Source organism: Leopardus geoffroyi, chromosome C1 (assembly GCF_018350155.1).
Source record: "Leopardus geoffroyi isolate Oge1 chromosome C1, O.geoffroyi_Oge1_pat1.0, whole genome shotgun sequence".
Lineage (NCBI taxonomy): Eukaryota > Metazoa > Chordata > Mammalia > Carnivora > Felidae > Leopardus > Leopardus geoffroyi.
In genome coordinates, this window is record NC_059328.1 from 205851926 (window position 1) to 205857461 (window position 5536).

A 5536-nucleotide genomic window follows, 5' to 3' on the forward strand; every position below is an offset into this window, starting at 1 on the left:
CAATGTCATCCCCAGTTAGGGCTAACCTGTTTTTCAAGCCTTATCTTCCACCACCGCCATGTCTGACCTTCTGCATTCTGGCTGCTTTACTAACTGTCAGAAAAACATCCTTTGTATGTTTTCACCTTTGCACTATCATTCTTGGCATCCGCTACTCAATGCACGTTTTACATTCTTTAATACACCCTAACTTATATCAAACTCTTCTGTAAAGCTTCTTCTGAGCATCCCAGTCTGAAATGTTATCGTTCCCCTAAGCTCCTAGACCAAGGAGATTTTGCATAGTTTACTCATGAAATATCTCCTTAGATTTAACAGAGATTCCGTGCACTAAAATCTTAATTCCTGTTCTATTGCCAAGAATCTTCCTTGGAGGCACACACCCAGCAAGGGCTCTGATAAAAAATAATTTTGGAATAATTTATGTCAATAGATGGAATCCAATATCACAAGAATTTCATAATCAAAGATTATATTTCAACTTGAGAAGTTGGCATCTTTTTTATCACATATATACTTGTATTTTATTGTGGTGGTTTATTCATGGAAACCTTCTGAAACAAGACTGGAATCAGAGTGATCATATTAATGAATTGCTTCTCTTTTCCAATGTAACAGAACTGGAGAAAATGATGGATTTCCTACAAGATACTCTTCTTGTTTGTTCTGCCACCCTTTATGCAAAGGAAATGATCGCAAGCCCAATCTTACAGCATTTTGTTTACTTATAGAATCAGAAGAGAATTTAGAAGTCAATCTGTCCAACTACCTAATCTCACAAGGGAAAAAGCATCAAGCTCAGACTAGACACAAAGCCAATGGCAAATCGAGAAGTTGACCCCAGATTTTCTGAATCCCAGAAAATCTACCTTCCTACCCAACCTAACTGATGTTTGATGTATCATCTAAATTTAACGTACAGGCATATTCTGTTCGGGACTTTTCATTGTTACCCTGCCACATTAGTTATTTGCAGTCAGTTTGCTGTTTAGTGTTCACAATAAATTTCCACATACACTATCTATAATGTGATGCTCACAACTGCCCTGGGATGTTGGTGTCACTGAGTCAAAGGCAGAAATGAGGTGGGCTGGAGGAACGTGAATGCATCAGAGGTGACTGTCTAGACATTTGCTGTCCCAACAAATGTGTCTCTTCATGATCCCTTAATTTACACACATCAGGGGCCTATTTTGTGAAGACACATGGTAACAGCCCACAGGGGTTTGAGAGAAAATAATCATGCCATGTGCCAGTCTATGTGTGTGAAATATCAAATCATGGTTCTGTAGGTCAGCGGAAAGGAGAGAAGAGCTGGGACCCATTGTAAGCTTCTTCTAGGTGGAAGACTTGAGCAATCAATACCTTGGGATCCCAGCAAGATTTGCATAACAGTGATGCCCAAACTGAACATGTGCATTCATTCTTTCTTCATATAAAATCTGTACTTAGTAAAGCATTTTTGTATTCTTTCCTCCATTTAATCCTTTGGAGATCTTGACCCTTTAAATGAAAAATTCTCTCTGGGTTAAGACAGCCAGTGTAATCCCTGAATATTACCCATTCTAGAGAAAATTCTTCTGAATGCTTGCTCCCTCTATTCAGGTGAAAATTCAGTTCTCAAGAAGTAGGGCACGGGTGGGGGGAGGAGAAAGAAGGATTGGCGTTGCTCAATGTAGCCTGGAGTCCCTTGGCTCAACAGTGTCGGTCTAATGACACAGTCATCTTCCACAGGCAGTAGGTTTAAGTGATGGAAGGGAGACTGATTGTGCTAATTGTGTATTAATAAACTGGTGTTATATTCCCAAAGTGCTGAGTCAACAATCGGAAATGAGTTTTTCCACCTTTTATCAACATGAAACTTCACTCGTCATTGGATAGAGATGCCAGGGTTGGGTGCCATTTTGTAACACATCAGTTCTGAGAGTGTTTGCAAAAAGACTTCTTGTGGCGGACTAAGTATCCTTTCTAAAACTAGGGGATTTTCAGATTAGTCTAGAAATGGTTACATCCAATTTCTCACATTGATTAAAATGCTAGTTACAGGTTTTTAAATTTCACAGCTGCAATTTAACATTAAAGGAAATAAGTATCCAACCCTTATTATTATATTTTAATTTTCCACAGTGAGCTGTCCATCGAAATTCAATACTCTTTTTGACCTTTATACTTCAATTTGACCCACCAGGTCTGCATACTCTCCTCCCCCACACTTTTGGGGCTGCTTCTGTTGACACAGCTCTTAAATGGCTAGCATGAGGACTGGTTTCTATGGTTGCAGCATTAAATATGGGTTTTCTATTATGTTTTCTAGCACAATGTGAGCGAGAGAAACAGCCAAAGTCTGTTGGAGAAAGTCTCAATGCCAAATTTCGAGAAAGAGCCAGGAATTGAGAATGGGTTGAGAAACAGAACCAAAAAGCTGGACCTGTCTGGATTGGGATTAAAATGAGAGTGGACCAGGTGTCTGGTGTGCAGGTGGCCCGAGCCAGCTTGGACGCCCTGGAGCCGAACACACCGTCCAGCATGAAGAATAAGCTCAGGTACTTGCATTCATGACGATTGCCTCAGCCAGGCTCAGAAGTAATGTCTTGAGTGGCAAATGAGCACTTCTCTGTAGGCTGACCCTTGGGAAATTGCCATACAAAGTTGATCCTCGGTCATAAGAGGATGAGTAAAAGCACAGGTAAGTGAGTGAGACCCCATCACCCACCGCAGATGGGTCACAATGCCGATTCGCATATTGGGGAAAACGTTCTTGCTACCTTCTCACCATGGACTGGCTCCGCTTCCAGTCCAGACATACCACAGAATTGTAGATTAAGATGTTGTTCAGAGAAACACCCCAAATCTAACCAATCCATTCGTTTCATATCAGGATTTCCCAGTTAGTGGTATCTCCAGAACGGAGCTAAGAATTGGGTTCCAGTGGGAACTTTAAGGATCACACTACTCAGCACACAGAAGCAGTCATTTACTAAAGAAGGATACCATTGCCTTGTAAGGCTTAATGAAGATTCCCCAGTGCTTTGCCTAGTCACACTGGAGTCATAAACCTGCCTGTCCTTTCTTATAAATGGAAGGGTAAGACCGTAATGCAACAAGGACATCAAAACCCTACTATATAATCACGCCCTGATAATAGTTATGCTTCTTTATTAGCACTGCTTTAAGATAAATAAAGAATGAAAAACTTCTTGAGAAAATTTCTTGGGCATTTTTGAGGTTACTCTTAAGAAACCAACACATTTATACCATCTCAACAGTGTTAGAATTTTCATTGTAAGAAAAAGAAAAGAGCAAATCATTTGGAAACAATATTATACATTATATCTGCAGAGATTTTTTTTTTATTATTTTATTCCTCATGCTACAAATGGATAAAAAAAAAATGCCCTGTAAGGGCAAATTATTGACTTAGGTTATAATTTAACTCCCGCCGGACTCCAGGGAGTTGCTTTTCTGGCAATGTTTTTCTTCCCCCCCCCTCCCTTAGTACACCAGCCAAATGTACTGAACACCCACTGTGTGCAAAGTTTTGTGCTCAGGCAACCCCTTCCCATGCCTGGAAAGCAAAGAAATAATTATGAACAAAAAAGGTACAAAATGACAGTAAGTACCAGTATACAGGGCACACTCTGTGAGCCATGGTGCAGCAGAGGACAGGAGCACAGGGAAGGCAGGGATGGAAGGAAGGTCCATGCCGTGCTACTGACATGTATGTGGCACCTAGAACTGACACACACATGCTCTCATTCAGGCCACAGAAATGTCAGGGATTTAAAAAAAAAAAGTATCCTTGACCATGAATAGCTGACCTTAAATAGGATCTGTTTCACAGAGTGGCTGTGCAAAACCCCTTCATGTTTGTACTTGACATTCATACTCCGTCCTGGCCCTGTTCCTCACCCCTGCGATAGTGTGGGTGACCATGACCATACTCTGACTTTATGAGAAAGGCACAGTTATTTCCTGTCATCAGGCGAAAAGTAGTGCAGAGACACAAATACATTGCTTAAAACCAGAAGGTTTAGAGTCAGACTGACTTAGGAAAAATCCCTCCTCCTGCATTTCCAGTTTAGAGGACTTTGGGCAAGTTTCTTAACTCCTCTGCATCACAGTCTTCTCATCTATAAAATGGGAACATTAACAGCATCTACCTTGTAGGGTCATAGTGAGGATCGAGTGACAGGCTACACCCATCAGATACTGATGATCATTACGGGCAGTTACCAGTCATTGGCTCTTTGGGAAAGACGTGTGTGGAAGCCCCATTCACCAATTAGAAATGTACTTATAGAAACCACCTATTTTGGGCTGAGGAGTAGAAACACTGGTCAAATACACTTGAAAGAATGAACATACAAACAGACAACAGCCAGGTTATATATATAAAAGTGAAAGTCTGTAGCAGTCTACAGGAGCCAGCTCAAGAAGAAAGCACATCTACCGTGACCAATCCAAGAAGTCAACTACTATCTGAAGGGAGTGTTCCAGAAGGCAAATAATAATGGCTGTAAAAATCAGCCCCAAACAGCCAGGCATTGGTTAGTAAGTAACAGCGTCTCTAATTTTTGCCCCAGCTTCTAACTTAGGACCAAATGGAGAAAATCAAATACGTACCCTTCCCAGCCACATAGGATGTCCCGCTTCTAGTCAGCCTGCTTCTAGTCTAGCTTCCCATGCCAGCAGCCTCCACTTGGGGCACATCTGGAGCCCTCCTTTTTCTTCACTCTAAAGCCTACCCTCGCCTCCGCCTGCCTTTGAGACTTTGACAAAAGTCGAGCAATCGTGGCTGACCCCCCCAGCCACAGCAAGTTCTGTACAGACAGCCTTTGCCTGTGCTCATTTGGATGCTCATTGGGTATTTCACACACACCCCCAAACCACAAAGCTAAGCTGTCATAATCACGGACTGGGGACGGCATCTGCTTTGGGCTCATCACCGCAGACCCGATATCCAGCATGGTATCTGGTTCACAGAAACGTGGCCGAATGAATAAAAATTCCTCCTTTCAAAACCAATCAGATCACCTCTAGTGCACTAGTGCAAGGAGCGAACTGGGACAAAGGAAGGGTCTAAAAGCCGCGCGGGCCCTTTACCCGTAATATTAAGACAGCACTAATGTCCACTCACAAGGTGTTTCTAAGAATTCAGTTAGATCCTTTGGATGAAGAGAAATTGAACGAGGGCCTAGGGAATGAAGGACTCTGCTTTTCTTTTTATATCCTGTCTGTTGACATTCTTTACTATACGTATATGTAACTTTTAAAATACACAACATGAGTGGCGACTGGCTGGCTCAGTCGGTTAAACATCTGACTTCGGCTCAGGTCATGATCTCATGGCTTGCGGGTTCGAGCCCTGCATCAGGCTCTGTGCTAACAGCTCAGTGCCTAGAGCTGCTTCAGATTTTGCGTCGTCCCCCTCGCACTCTGTCTCCGTCTCTCTCAAAAATAAATCAACATTAAAAAAAAAATTGTAATTAAAAAAATACACAATGTGAAAAAAAACCAAAAAAATCTTAATTTTACA